The following is a 17,305-nucleotide window of genomic DNA, read 5'->3' as shown; positions in this document are numbered from 1 at the left end:
CCACAAACAAGTAATTCGTGCAAATGACTGAAATGGTCCACAAACAAGTAATTCATGCAAATGTCTGAAATGGTCCACAAACAAGTAATTCATGAAAATGTCTGAATGGTCCCCAACAAGTAATTCATGCAAATGTCTGAGCTCTTTCCAAATGGTCCTGTAGTAAGATAACAGGACCCAAAAATCTCAGAAAATGAGGACCCAAAATAGGATTGATTGATTAATCTCTATAATCATACTTGTATGATGTCAAATTATTGTATAAAAGATTTTGTCCTGGCCAATAAGGTGACAGTAATGCTTTACATCATTCTTCATTTAATTTACAGAACTAGAATACATTTCTCTAAAAAATATGTGTCTAACAGGACTGTGTGTTCAGTATGTGTCTAGAAGGACTGTGTGTTCAGTATGTGTCTAGAAGGACTGTGTGTTCAGTATGTGTCTAGAAAGACTGTGTGTTCAGTATGTGTATATACAGTTTGTGTACTATTGATTCCCAAACCCAAATCTATAAAAAGAAGAAAGGTACTGACAGAAATATAATATATCCAGTATATTACTAGAAGGGTACATACATTATAGTGGGAGATATGTTTATATTCTAAGATTAATAACATATAGAAGCCATTTATAAATGATTTTACATACAGTGATATATATTAGAGACATGTCTCTGTATATATCTAGAAGACAGGAAGTTGTAATAACCTCAGAAGTGTTTTCCTAATTAGGTTAATGGGATATTTTTTGCTGTAGTCATATTTAGATTTATTTGGAGCCCAAGATCAAAGTTCCAAAATCGAACAAACACTAATAAAACATTTAGCAAAAAAATAATCAATGCAGGATTTTTACAAATGATGAGTCAAACATTGTGAGCAATGATAAAGATCAAACAATCAAATTAACTCAAATTTCACTAAATGTTATGAGAAAAAACAATTATCCTATTTATAAGCCTAGTAGGGTCAATCAACAAATATTTCAAGCTAATTGGCCCTTTTACCAGATTAAACTGATTATAAGCGTAAATCCAATTAAATTTATAAAATGATACTTTAATTAGTCTAGCCTCAGTTCAAATGTCTAATTATTGCAAGTAAAATCTGCTCATTTTTAGATCAATTCTTTCTAATTAATATCATAATGGTATGGTCTCTGATGATATTTTTTTTTTTATATATATATAAAAAAAAAAGTGTGGTTTCTGATGATATTGAACTTTGATCTATTTCAGGTGTAAAACCAGATATTACTTTATGCTTAATTAAAACTAATTGAAATATTTTGAAAAGTGCAATTTGATCACTACTGTTTTTTGTGAAAAGGGCCAAAATGTCAAGATTTGCAGTATTTAAAGTATTTGTAACAAGAGTATGTTTTCAAATAAATTTTATATCTGAGGTCATAGAGAGTAAATCAAGTATTTTTCATAAACAAATAGCACAGCCAGTATAATTGATCTAAGTCAAGCACAGTATATCTCAAACTTGAATATATAATAGCTAGATTCTTAAAATCTATCATACAAGACAATACCTTGTAACAATTCCACATTCTGTTCCAATCTTTTTATACTATATAATAAATTATTTATAGTTGTGTAGAAAGTAAATATGTTACAGATTGAAGATGTATTTATATTTGTCCTCTATTACATGAATACAATTACAAAGTATTATTTACTGCAAGTTAACTATTGGAATTGTCATATACAAATACATTGTACCATATTTTCTCAACCAGATTGTAGAATAGACAATACAATTGGAATATATAAATTGACCACTTGGTATTGTGAGAACTGATTACTCCTGGAGTTCAATTGCATGTGGCTGACAACACAAGTTCATATACACATAATATATATATATACTTTACTTACAGTGATAATAGACCAAATATCAACCTTTTCAGTTATTAAGGTAGACCAACACCAGGCTTGTAAAAATTTGCTGGTTTTATAGCTGACATGTGTCATGGTGTCAAACGGTTAAAATTTGATCAATTTGGTTAGCAAGATGAATGGATGGATGCTTGATGTCCAGTGGTAGTAAATGCATATTCAGGATGAGAATATGAAAACATGATAATGTGATATAAATATAAATCCTGCTTTGTACTAGACTGCCATGCTGAAGCAGATTTTTAACATGCTAGTTCACAAGGTAAAAGTCTGCAGAAAGACATGTTCCCTCCCTGGACACATTAATCTGACTGGACAAGTCTTTGCACTTACTACTGAATGCTGCATGCTTAGAGAAGAAGCAGCAAATACCAATTTTCAAGTCTGACCCCGTCAGGGTTTGAACCTAATACTTGCAGCACTCCATGCAAGCACAAGACCACTAAGGAGGAGGAAAATGTCCTTCATTCAAATGTTAAACTTGTGTTGTTGGTTACTGTCAGTTTTTTTAAGCAAATACATGTATTCAAAATAAAAGTAATTGCAATTTTGTCCTTTTAATTAAGTTTTGAAGTGTGAAAGTTGAATATTTTGTTTAAAGAAACAAATTTATTTTATTTATTTAAAATGTAACTTTACAAAGTATGAATTATATTAATAATATCAAACAATTGGTAGAAGCATTAATTAGTTAAAAAAAAAATAGTTATAAAAATAAAAAAGAATTTTAAGAATTCTCTGAAATTCTTTTTCCTTCCTTTATTTATTTACAATAAGTAACTTTGACATCACCATCAAATTTTATTATTTATTTTAAAAATAAATAATTTTTTGTTGTATACTATGGTATTCATAAACATTTACAATGACATATAATTGCACCTATATATGAAAACAACTTGGCACATGGAATATTTGACAAGACATTCAATAAACGATATAACAATGTATATGATTCACTGGTTATTTGCAAGTCACAATTGATAAGCCTGTGTAATGCCAATAACTTATCTGTGAATCTAAGTCATTGTGTATTATCTGATTAAATTATATCAGAGAAATATATGTGTATAGATGTCTCTGATTATATATAAATAACATTCAATGAATAAAACATAAGATGACTTGGAATAATTTACATAAAACTTATCAAATAATAATAAAAACAATAACATTGTAAAATATGTGTGGGACAGAAACAACAAATGAGATTCATTATCCATATAGTTTAGGATTTAGTGTTAAATTTATTTTAACAAGGAAAAAGAGTTTTATCTAAATTCATAATAAACTTCTATCCTTTGTTTTTCTATTCTATTATTCTTTATGCATGTAATTTTTTACTGCTTTTTGATGAAATAATGTTTCCAATATTACAAAAAAATAAGAAGACAAAAGGGTCCATTAAAAATCAGAAGTCAAAGACAGACAACATCATGGTCAAACAACTTGATAAAAGAATAAAAAAAAAGGCTAATTGTAGATGATGGAACTGAAACATAATCGACCTTTAATCCTCTTGAAAGCAAGAGGGAAGTGTAATTTTTTATATTGAAATTCAAACAAAAAAAAACATCAATTATATTTATGAAATAAAAAGTTTATATTAATAAGACCAATAATAACTCTCTTTAAGGTGTGCATAATAGCTAATTTGTGAACAATTTGCTGCATTTTACTCTTTCTACATCAGTGATGTTTTTGAAAGGTTTTGATCATTTCAATTTTGATTTATTCTGTGTTATCTCAGAATGTTCTTGAATTGAATCTGAGTATTGTGTATCAGTGATGAAAGACTGTAATGAACTTAGATGTTTTTGTTCATCCTGCCATTCCTGAGTTGTGTACTTCATGTGTATCACCTTTCAGTGTAAAATATAAACTAAAAGCCAAAGCATAGGTGGCTAGCCCAGCAAGTATTCCAACTATCACAAAAATCATGGCTTTCTTTGCATGATGTTTTGATGCAACTTCATCTCCAAGCTGCCACGCATGGTTTGCTTTGACTGAAATAGATTAATGCTGGAATTAATATTCTATGCAATGTCTACAAGAACAAAAATAAGTGAAATTAACCAAATTTATGACTTACCAATAATGCAATACTTCTAGGCATGTATTTTACAAATGAAAAAAACATTAGAGAACCCCCAAAAAATATATAGTTTTCCGAGCAGTTTTCTGCTTCCCTACCTACCCTTACACATTTTATGGACATTTTTGGTTAATTTTCTGTTAAGACACGTTTTCGAATTGGATGTATTATATTTAAACTGAAGACAGTTGCTTACAAAAGTGTTGTACCTCTTTCAATCATGATAACAGCTTTATTATAATCACAATCATAACAGCTTTATTATAATCACAATCATGATAACAGCTTTATTATAATCACAATCATGATAACAGCTTTATTATAATCACAATCATGATAACAGCTTTCTTATAATCATTTGATTTATTGAATTACCTCCAAAATGATATCCCAGAAATCCAAATATGAAATTGCATAGCATGATAACAAAACATGAGGTGACCACAAAGTCCTTTGGTTTTCGTTTTCCATCAGGTTTTCCTTGAGTAACAATCACATCAGATGAACCAGTGGTATAGCCAACTGTTGGCTGGGTTGTAATCACAGCTGATCCATTTGATGACTTGTCTATATTTACATGGACTTCTTCGTGGGTTATAGTTGCAGGGTTTGAATTATCTTGACTCGACATTTCCTATCACAAAACAAACGATTAGTTTTATTAACAGTAATGATGTAATGTTGAAATGACTGTTTAACTTAAAGGTCCCAGGTTTGAACTCATTTCAGTAAATAAGACATGCTTTAAAAAAACGAAAGGAGACATATAAGAAATCCAAACCAAGCCCTTATCCTTACCATGTAGACAAAAAAAGAATAAAATTTGAAACATAACCAATTCTATAACACATATGACATTTACGCAAAAGCAAAAATTCTCCTTCTCACAATTATCTATCTTACCTCTTACATCAATGATGAAGGTATACGTAGGTTAACAGTTCAATTAGGAAATAACTTGAATTGTATGTTTTCAAAATAGTTTAAAAACACGTAATTCAAGGTCATCTTTAAGATAATAGTGTATTGATACATTTATAAAAATATTTACCTGTTATTTACCTGTTGACGTCACTATACTTCAGGTGAGTCACCTTCTTATAAGGGTGATAACCAGTACATAATTCAATCCTCTGTGTATTGGATAAATCTATTTACTATCTACCAGGAGGTCCCAGTTCTAGCGGTCAGGAGAGGTCTATATTTCATGCTGTAAAAATCTTACAGCAGGGTTATTGCACTGTTCAGATCATGATCTTTGGGGAACCTTTTTGTCTGGTTGAAGTGTTGCTGATTATATTTTAGTCTCAGGGGCATTATTATCTTATAGCTTACTATGTGATATGGGTTTGTCTCATTGTTGAAGGCCTTGTGATGGCCCATAGTTGGTAACTTCTACGTCATTTGGTCTCTGGTGGAGAGTTTTCACTGGTAACCTTATTTTTAGGTATATCCAGATTCCCCTTAAGATCATGGTCTTCATAATTCGTGATAATCATTTTGGAAAATCTTTTAATATTGATGGCAATTCTTTGCACACATAGAAAGCATATTCAATTGTGTCAATACAAGACTTCATCTGCATAAAATTTATTAATTTATTTGTTGAATAGAAACTATCTTGCTCTCGATTTTTCAATCGGACATTTATTGGACCAATCATGGAATGCATGCGTGTAAATAAGGAAATGTGGTATGATTGCCTATCATCTCGAGACAACTATCCACCAAATTTAAATAAAGTGAATGTAAGCAATTATAGACAACCGTGCGGCCTTCAACAATGAGAAAAACCCATACCGTATAGTCGACTCTGTAAGGTTCCGATATGAAAAATATGAAACAATTCAATTGAGAAACTAACGGCCCAATTTATAACAAAACAATTTACGAAAAAACGGCATGACAGACATGAACCAACAATAACCACTGAACTACAAGCCCCTGACTTGAGATAGGCACATACATAATGTGGCGGGTTTAAATGTGTCTAAAGGCGCCAACCCTCCTCTGCTTTGTACTCGACCGACATGCCGAGTCCGATTTTTAACGTACAAGTTACGAAATAATACTTGCAGGAAGTCCTATCACTCTAACCGCGGACTTCTGGGAATAACCAGGTTTTCCATGTATGATAGCAGCGAAGCTATTTATTTCAAAACACTGGCAATTGGTATCAGACAGAAAAAACATATAAAAAACTTATTATTTTCTATTTCCTACATATTGGGACTGTAATTTGTGATTTAATATCCCTGCTCGTCGTTTGACACGTTTTCTAATTATAACAGTTTGCAAACCGTTATCATTATGTGGTACGGTACCACATTCTACGGTAATAAGAGGTAAAAGGGTACCGTACCCCAATATAGAGTAGACAATTACCAAAATATCCCTTTTCCTTTCTATTTATGTAGAATGGTTTCACTTCAATTATAGATTGGACATGACCAATAATCCCTCACTGTATGAACTTATGGAGAATGGAATCACCTAAACTTCGAAATATAAATATATTCAAGCGAAAACGAAAGCTAACTCAACACATCCCCTCTCCTAATTCATTTGTAGTCATAGAAAGTTAAATATCATTCACACACGATTGATAGGTATCACTGTACTTCTTTTAATGCAAATATGCACATATTTAACATCAAACCTTATCCCGGCTTCAGCTGTGACAATCCCGCTAAAGATTCATTTTAAATATTTTGTCAACTAAACCCCTAAAGATCCCGTCAACTGTGCTTCTTTTAAGTAAACAAGCGATATGCCAAACGGAGCAAAAAGAATAAGCCAGACTCCAAACAGCTTAATTTTGACCGTCTAGAAAACCTACAATAAGATAAGATAAGATATATTTTATTACCAATTTAGGGCCCACAAGGGGCATATAGAGAATACATGTATAAGAAAAAAGAACATTGATTAGCATAGATACATAGAATTTATAAATACACAATTACAATACAAGAAGACTAAAAAAAATCACTTGTTTTATAGTATATAATATATTTATATGAGAAATAAATACATCAAACCAGAGACATATAATACAATTGTATTATATGTCTCTGATCTAACTCATATTGACTTGAATTAATTTTTCATCAGCATTAAGGACCTGATTGTATGAAAACCCTCTAAAATATTGATTATGATACCATCAGTTTTATTTTTATACGACCGCAAAAATTTTTTGGTCGTATATTGGTATCACGTTGTCGTCGTCGTCGTCAGCCTCGTCCGAAGACAGATGGTTTCCGGATAATAACTTTAGTATAAGTAAATAGAAATCAATAAAATTTTAACACTAGGTTTATAACCACTAAAGGAAGGTTGGGATTGATTTGGGGGTTATGGTCCCAACTGTTTAAGAATGAGGGGCCAAAAAAGGGGCCCAAATAAGCATTTTTGTAGTTTTCAGACAATAACTTGTGTTAAAGTGTATGAATCTCTCTGAAATTATACCACAAGTTTCCATACAACAAAGGGATGGTTAGGATTGACTATGGGGTGTTATGGCTCAAACCATTTAGGAATTACAGGCAAAAAGGGGAGGGGAAACAAGTTTTTTTTCTGGTTAAAGGACAATTAAGACAATTTAAAGCAGTCTAAGGGAGGTAATCCAATCGCAATTTAAAACAACAATGTTTGATTACCTCCCTTACACTGCTTGTAAATTATGTATTAAGAAATGATGATTGTCTTGAGGTGATTAGCTGTCAATTTATTTTTAAAAGTTACTATTAATTAATATTAATTTTAGCCATGACTATGTATGTCATTTTATATTTTAAGACTTGCGTGATGTATTTAAAAGGGTAATTATGGTTGCAAATGTTATTAAAATTTGAATTGAGATTATGACTACATTTTGAGGGAATGATTTTTTTTTTGGAATAAGGGAAAGGGGGAGGTGAAAAAAACGGGGGGGGGGGGGGGGTAAATAAGTTCTTTGACAACAGTTATTCTGTGGCAGAAACCTATTATGTGTCAAATATTTAATAACAATCCAAATTCAAACCTGTCCATTTTGGCCCCAAGTTTTCAGGGTTGGACATCTGCGGCCGTATCCAGCTGCGCTCAGCGAAGCAATTTATTTTACGTTGTGACAAAAACATTATATATATATATAGCGAGAATTGATGATTATCACTTAATCAATATTTTGCATTAACAGCTTCTGTTTCTCCAGATATAATTGGATAAGTTTGGTAAAGTTAATAAAAACCGAAACTCTTGGAAACATATCTGGGAGCTTTATCATGAGCCGGTGTATTCTGATTTTTTTTTCTAGATATGTTCATTATTTTTTCACAAGTTTTAAAATAATACAGATTTTACACAAATGTCAAAATAGAGTTATCTTTCTTTATTCAGATTCTTTATTCAGAAAGATAACTAGTATTACATTAGTAATATACAAAACAACATTTCAAAGTTTTACATGTAATATAAAAGCATCTTCTTCTTCTTCTTCTTCTGTAACATATAATAATAAATTTGTACACATAATTTTAAGAATTGTTTCTTATTTCTAATGCATCTCTAATAAATTTGTAATATAAATAATTAAATTCAATAATATTTTGTTGATTTGAAAGTTTTGTAACTGAAAAATAATTATTATGTAAATGTGAAAAGTTTGCCTTATATCTTTATATTTATGACAAGATATCAAAAAATGTTCTTCTATCTTTACTTCCGTGCAGAATTTGCAAAAACGTTCTTCTCTCGGAATTTTGGGTTAATCTGTTTATTGACTGACTGAAAAAAGTGAATCTTAAAATCCAGGAAATGTTTTTATTACTTTTCAGAGACACGAATGTCCTGTCATGCCTTTTTCCAGTTGAACACCCTGTCATTTTTAATTTAGCCTGAGACTACTATGTGCTAATTAGTAGTCTCAGTTTTAGCCAACTGATCAGTTTTATTTGGGTTTTTTTTTCACTGCACACTAGGACGTTTTCCGGGACTCTTTTTATTCGTTTATTTTTATTACTTAATGGTATATGAAATAACCCAGTTTTACCCCTATTAGAATAATAACCCAATTTTACCCCAATTAGAATAATAACCCAATTTTACCCCGATTAGAGTAATTATAATGACATGTTTATTTTTGTTGTTGTGATAGAATGAAATAGGTTACAACTGGTTGTGACGCATTATAAGTTATTTTTAGATATGCCAAATATGGAACCGACGATTATGACGTTCTTTCGTTCCATTGGTTCAACGTATGCATAATTATCTGCTGATTGTTGACGTAGGGGTTTTTAGAGTCGATTCTACACAACAAGCGTAGCCATTACAGCTGAGAAAGTGAACAAAGAAGGGTGGAACATCTATTAGCAGAGCTGTAGTGAAAAGTGACTTAAAATTGGTTAAGAAAATTGTGAAACTGGAATCTTTTAAGAACAATAAATCGAAATACTGAGTCAAATCAAAGAAATTTTAATACTGTAACAGAAAATATTGGTGTAAGAAAACGACAGCTGTTGTAAACAAGAAACGGATAACTCAGAAAATTGTATGACAATAGTAAACATTGAGTATGAAAATTGAATTAAGAAGTGCAGTTGATTTTCTGTCAAATTTCATCAGGATTTCAAAGTATGTAACGGACGAGCAACTTTGTAACTTCAGGGAATCATTACTTAGCTTACTCCAACACAAGTATGAAAATCATTGGTTTCCAGAGAAGCCATGCAAAGGAAGTGGATATAGGTGTATAAGACTGAATCACAATATGGACCCAACAGTCAGGGAAGCAGGGTCAGCTTGTGGACTAAATCAGAAAGCTCTAGAAGAAATCTTACCTAAGGAATTAACAATGTGGGTGGACCCGAAAGAAGTTTCTTATAGGTTAGGTGAAAATGGAAGTATAGGCATTATATTTGATGGAACCGTCCGAATTAACTCATTCTACGCCAGTCCTGCCTCACACAACAAATTGCAGCACTCCTGTAAGGGGAAAGTATTTATATCAAGAGACAACTTTCAGCAAATGGCAACATTAGTTCAGGGCTGAGCAGGTGGATTTTCAGACATTCATTATGTTCATTAAATTCCAGTATTTTGATCACGACCTCATTTTAATCTCAAAGGACATTGAAAACGGGAACAAAACTTTTGTTTGTGCAGTATTTATGGAACTTTATTGTGAGTGTGCATGTGAAAACTTCGAGAAAATGGTTGTTATTGTGGAAGTGCTAGGGAGTGTGTGATTTGAATTATAGATCAAAATGTTTACCTCTAAACACAATTTGTATGATGTATCATTCAATGATATTGATATTTTGATCAATTGAAATGCCACAACCATTTAATGGGACAGAATTTGTACATTATTCACAGTTATTTTTTTTAATTGTGCAAAGCAATGTCTTTCATCAATTTTTGTCATGTCCCTATGATCTCGAAATCAATTTTTCTTGTTATATTAATGTAATGTGTATTAATAATGCGATGTTATATTATAAATGGCAAAGCATATTGTACCTTAATGATCTAAGGTATCTATTTGTTTAAAAATGTGTAAAAAAAAACTAAAAAAAAAGAAAAAATAGAAATGAATATTAATTTAATATAAATTCAGCAAATTTAAGCCATAGTTTGTTATTTATTTATCAGAATTACTGTTGCAGTGACATTTACAGTTTTTGCTTGAGTAGTTTAAATCAGTCAACTTGTAACAGATGTCACCTGATGCTTTATCACATTCTAAATTAAAATTTCATTAACTTGTTAATTAAATCTATATATACTCTTAATAACCAGTTACATATATATTTACATTGTATTATAAAATACTTACTGGTTTAATTACAACTTAATTAAATTATGTTCAGTATAAATAAAGTTCGTGAATTCCCTTTCCATTCAGAACTGTTAGAAAAAAATTGACAGAAGTTGATTTAATTTTAGGCAGAAGATGTTGAAAAATTAAACGAAACAAGACAAGACAAAAACTGTAAATTTAATTGCAACATATTAGATAGAGTTTTCCATGACTGCATATAGTTATTTGCAACGTCTCTGCAATATATCAATGGACACACAGGTCAATGAAATTATTCTTATTGTACAATGAAAATAGTGACTTAAAATGTCATAGACTAAATAAGTCAATATGGCTACCCATCATGGTTTATTCCTTAGGCTACTGATTTTATTTTGTTCTTGAGAATGGGTGGTTTATTCCTTAAGCTACTGATTTTATTTAGTTCTTGAGAATGGTTGGTTTATTCCTTAAGCTGCTGATTTTATTTTGTTCTTGAGAATGGTTGGTTTTTTTGTTTTGTTTGAAAACTTTTATCGTTCAATATGTAAGTATGTTCTTATGGATTAGCATAGAAAATAAGACCTGAACCTGGTATAAATCAGCATAGTCTTATTTGAAAAGGTAATAATTCAGGAATAGATTTTTATTATGTAGTAGTTCTAGCTTTTGGTATTTTAATGCCAAACCTATCAATATGATAATAAAGGGACATTATATCGTATGGTCTATGCATCTGTATCAGGTTAAAGTTTTTGGTATAGGTTTAAAAATGTGGAGATGTGGCATGAGCAAAACCTGTTCTGAATAGTTGGATAGAAAAAGCCCTAACATGACAATGTAAAAACAATGGACTATTTTAGTATTACAGACTTATATTTTTTATGACTGCAGAGCATATAACTTTTCTACTCGGTGGTAGGACATGATTCTGGTACTCATTGAAGCAAAAGAAGTAAAATCAAGCTTATAGGTGCTAATTGATTGATTGAATAGATTTTCATTATTTAGTTGTTCTAGGTGTTGGCATATTTATGCCAAACCTACATGTATCGGTATGATAGTAATGTGGCATTATGGTCTATTCATCCGTATCAATTTAAAGATTTGGTATAGGTACTGTGTATTCCATTAATTTTTCGTTGGTACCAATAGTTTCATATTTCGTGGTTACAGTGGCGGATCAAGGGGGATTAGAACCCCCTTTTTTGACCATCAATGCTTTTGAATGAGGACATATGGTTGGAACCCCCCTTATACAAATAGCTGGATCCACCACTTGGTTACATGTTTTTGATTTCATGGATTTACTCAGATTTTTGTATAAACCTATAGAAAATTACTATTTGGTTGAACTTTGAATTCATGGTTGACCTTTACACACATGGTTGACCTTTACATATGAAATCCCTGGTAAATGGTATCCCACCAATAAAAATAAATCCAAAGTACAAAATAAAAATAAGGTATGATTGCCTATTACTATTGAGCAAAACCCATACTGTATAGTCAACTAAAAGTCCCTGACATCAGAATACATACATGTATATGAAACAAAGCAGAAAACCAATGGACTGAGTTATAACAAAACAATTAAGATTTGTAATTGTTTACCCTGAAGTTTTCACATCAACTTGAAACTTAACATGTAGTACATATGTTCAAAATTATGATGTGAACTTATTGAATTGTGTCAAATTACAGTTTTGACCAATATTTCACGAATCACTGAACATGAAAATGTGATTTGTGAGCAGGGCAAGGTGTACTATTGGCATGTATATCCTGGTTTAGCATGTTAATAGCAAATAACTACAGGTCACTGTATGGGCTTCAGCAATGAGGAAAACCCATAGATTATAAACTTGCTACACATACATGTATATGTACAAGGATAAAAGTGCTTCACCCCTTCCCATTACATGGCCACTCCTCAGCACTCTTCACCAGTAAGTGTCACTAAGTTATAGTTACCTGTCCGTGAACATTTCATACCCACTTAATTTACTGTGGGAACCACTCGGTATACAACAGTTGATTTCAGATGACATTCAGCCGAAACAACTATTTTATTGATAAATCCATTAAATAAATTGTATACATTGTATTTTACATGTATACCAGGTGAATAACAGGTCTTCTTTGAGGCTGCATTTGAGATTTTATATTTGATCCTGGTATAAGTGTTTTTTTTTGTTTTTTTTTGCTTAGCTGTTGAAATTGTTGGACCTATCATTCTGACTACCGTAGTTAATTCTGATGACTTGATGAAAATTTGGATTATCTAATAATGTACCTAACTGAGAAAAATGTATCGGACATGATGTCCGACAAACCGTACACAGTTTTCAAGAGCTGCTCTTGGTCTCTAATGTTATTTACTTGTTTTTTCTAGTGTAGGTCTTGTATTAAAATATATCAATATATAGCACTTATGTCGATAAGGGTATTCCCTTTCCTAACCTTGCCAAACGGGTAACAGGGATTAACAAAGGAGCATTTGTCTCATGTAACCATTTACAAAAATGTATTAATTCAGCACACACATCTTAAATATCTAGTCAGGTTTTCCCATTATCAGACAATCTGTTTAGAATAAGGATATTAAAGCCTATGCCCTGAGTTTAGAGGGAGCAAAACACCTAACAGGAAATCTATAGGTTCATATTAGACTCAATATGTATGAATAAAAGTCTTGGGTAAACACTAATGAGACAGCAACCCAATCATATAAAAAAAATCAAAATTTAGAAAGAGTCTTTAGGTACATGTATGCATCAAAGATGTGTGGCTAAACATTAACTAGATAACAACCCATGCAATGTAAAAAATGACCTTTTGAGGGCAAGTTACAGGCTTCAATAATAGACTTATGTCTACACAATCTATCAAGTAATCTGTTGAAAGGCAAACTATCTAACTAGTATCCATTACTGACAATCTAGACGTCTATACTTCATTCAGGTTGGTAGATTTTTGGTAAGTGCAAGTTTAGACCTATATGGATGGCACTTTTTTTGACAAATGGTATTTTCTCTATATTTTGGGCAAATGATGGATAGTAATGAGCTTGGGTTATTGCTAGTAGTTCAATGAACTGTGTAGGAAATACATGTCACGACAGCCTTATATACCAATTTTAGTGCACAAACGTTTGGGATGCCAAAGAAGGCCGGAACATCAAACCCAGATATGAGTTTATGTTAACATTAAAATTACAACCTTAGTTGATAATACATTTCCAGGGTAGAGCGTAGAGGGTGTACTCCCGGGCCCCTTTTTTGATCGCAAAAAAATCCTCATTTTTATCACGATTTATTTTAATTTTTAGCACAAAATCATCCAATTTTATTTTTTTCTGGAACATCTTCATCCCTCCTCCCCTTTTAAAAAATCCTGGATTCGCCCTCGATTTCCATACTTGCCTATTGTAAATTGGTTGATTGATTATTGCTTGCTTAATGCCCATCGGCTTGTACATTTAATATTATAGCAGTTGGAATTCTCACAAAGATATGTCCTGAACTCATTTTTCTGAACTGATGAGTTCAAAACTGCATCAAGATTCTAGTCTACAAATAGTTATTTCAATACAGAAAAGTTGAAATATTTGCATGGTTAATATCTTTGTTTTCTCATTTTGGATTGAACAGAATACTATATTAAGGTTTTAATTTACTTTGTAGAACAGATGAAAAGGTTAACTTAATTGGAATAGCCAAATTTGCGTGAATTTGTTTCACTCATGCACAGAGACAAAATCCAAAATCATGAAACCAACGCAATGAAACTTATATAACATATGAATGAAATATTTGCCACTTGACATTAAGAAAACAACCGGCATATTTAAAAGAACTTTAAACAATATTATATATACTAGTACCAGTGTTTCTGTAAAACTTAAATTTTATTCAGACCAATAAATTGTTCAAGACAAAAAAAAATGAAAACAACTCTTTATAAATTTCATGGTGCGAAGAACTTTTTCCCATTATTTAAAAAATCAACAAATTTAATATAATTTCTGGGGGTATTAATTTTGCATTGTCAGACATCCAGAACCAGATAAATTCTTTGCAACTAAAAGACAATACATATATAGCGTTACTTCCTATATATAATTGGTCTTCATCGAGAATGTCATCCCTGCTAAAAATCTATCAAAATTGCAGCTTTTGACCATCGTTTAAGCAGCTAATTTGATTGCATCTTTTAACCATATCTGAACCATCTTGTAAGTTGCTTCATATATTTGATTGTATGTTTAAAAATTCGACATTTTGTTGTTCTACAACATGAAATCATTTGTACATATATGAAGCTGTGACATATTTTACTATGAATTTTATTAACGATTGAAACATCTTGTGAAAGACTTTTTTAATTGATTTTCGTGAAATAGCCAGATAAATTATTTTTACAAATTGAAATACTTTATTCGATACAAGTAAAGCTCATGTAATATATAACATTGTATAATCCAAGTGTACAATATATATATATATATATATATATATATATATATATATATTGTACAATTGGATTATATATATATATGGTTTTTATATGTCTGTGCTATATGCTATATTTGATTGTATATAGTATTTATACGCTTCCAGCACCACAGTACTGCACTGAGGCGGATTATGGGGGCAGTCCCACCTTATGGAGCTATATTTATGATAAATTAAAAGACTTTTTACATGGATCGCTCCAAACGTCCCCCGCCCCTTTTTGAAGCATACTTGATGAATGGTATAATGAAATGTTTTTTTTAAAGTTCTATCCTATTGAAGAGGTAGGTTCAATTTCCCCTTAGCTTATTTCCCATCAAAGTCCTGTTAAAGATGTGAAAAATATTATCGAATTATACAGGCTCAGGGTTTTGAACCAATCTGATTAAAATTCTGATCTGTATTAACTCGCGTGCTTGTATATGAGGATAACGGTGGGGTTTGAACATTACAATCATGCAATGTTGCCTAGTTTGCTCCCCTTTCAAAATCCCGGAACCACATCTGTAGGCATATGATAATCACAGGGGTGGATCCTGCCAATTTTAAAAGGGGGGTTCCCAACCCTGGCAGGATAAAGGGGGCGGGGTTGGTTCCAACTATATGTCCCCTTTCAAATGCATTTATCGTCAAAAAAAGGGGGGTTCCATGGTTGAGTTACTACAGACAACTAAAACTTTTATTAGATTCTTCCATATACTTTTAATCGGAGCTGCCAGGCTTTAATACTTTACAGGTTTGTCTGTACTTCGAGTAAATTCTATGGTGTTAAACACAGCTTTTTTGTCAAATAGTTTAGATGAACCTTAATTTCATTAATTTCATCTGCTTTATTACAAAAAAATAACAAAAGTTCTTACATTATAGTAAGGAAACTAGTAAAAAGGACAGAAAGTTTAGTTGTAGAACACTTTCCAGAATCGAACTTTGATGTTTTTTTTTTTTTTTCAGTTTATAGATTATCATACTGCATGAAGCCTAAATATAGTAAGTCTAGTTTTGATGGGGATGCATCATGGTACTGTCATATATAAGATTGTAAATGTTCACAAAACTGGTGAATACAAACTCAGGATCCCACAATACCCCTTGAAGCTAAATTGTCCTGAGGGTAAATCTTCGTCTTCTTCTTCTTTTTCTTTTTAACCCTACTAATCAAGGATTTGTCTCACTATACAAATCCTTGTACTATTGTACTATTTCCTAATCGCGGACATTCATTCGTGACATACGATACCCCCCTCAATCTCATTTCATCATCCTACTACCGTCCATAATGTCCTAACCGGCAACTGATTGACACTAGCAGAGACATATAATATTATGCATGTCTCTTGCACTATGTATAGAAGAACTGTTCGATAACAGCTGAATGAGATACCGACATCGGTTTGGAGTCCCCCTCTTTTCTCTTTTCCATACAAGTTCGTATGTCATACAGTAACAACAGTTTTATATGATACGCCTGACCTCTATTGGAAAATAAAAAGTGGGTATTATGAACTACTGGTATTGTAAAATCGTACTGTTAATAGTAGGACCAGATTAAATAAGCCAGTTAAAATATTAAGGAATATGTACTAAAAACTATACATAAAAAGGGGGTCCATTCTCCAATCGCTAATATGATTAATATTATGATTAACAGTCCAGACAAACGAGTTTCTCTGCACCTAGAAATCGGTTCAGGCATGGCAGAAAAAAATAAGTTAATGAAATTTAAATGCATTTAATGATTCCGATTCTTGGAAATTGATATTTGATATAACAGGATTAGGCACACAGACAATATTTATCTGTCATCACTAAGTTTCATATATTTGAGAAGGAGGGGCATAGAAAATAGCTTTAACATCTTTATTTAATCGTGTATTGACATTTTGTCTTTTTGTTCGATCTAAAACTTAAATTACCCAATGTTTATATTTTAACCCTTTTCATAGGTTCCCTAACTGAACCCCAATGTTATAGAACTCTTTCTTGTGGAGATTAAAAAA

Source organism: Mytilus californianus, unplaced genomic scaffold (assembly GCF_021869535.1).
Source record: "Mytilus californianus isolate M0D057914Y unplaced genomic scaffold, xbMytCali1.0.p SCAF_19, whole genome shotgun sequence".
NCBI lineage: Eukaryota > Metazoa > Mollusca > Bivalvia > Mytilida > Mytilidae > Mytilus > Mytilus californianus.
This window is presented reverse-complemented; position numbering follows the sequence as displayed.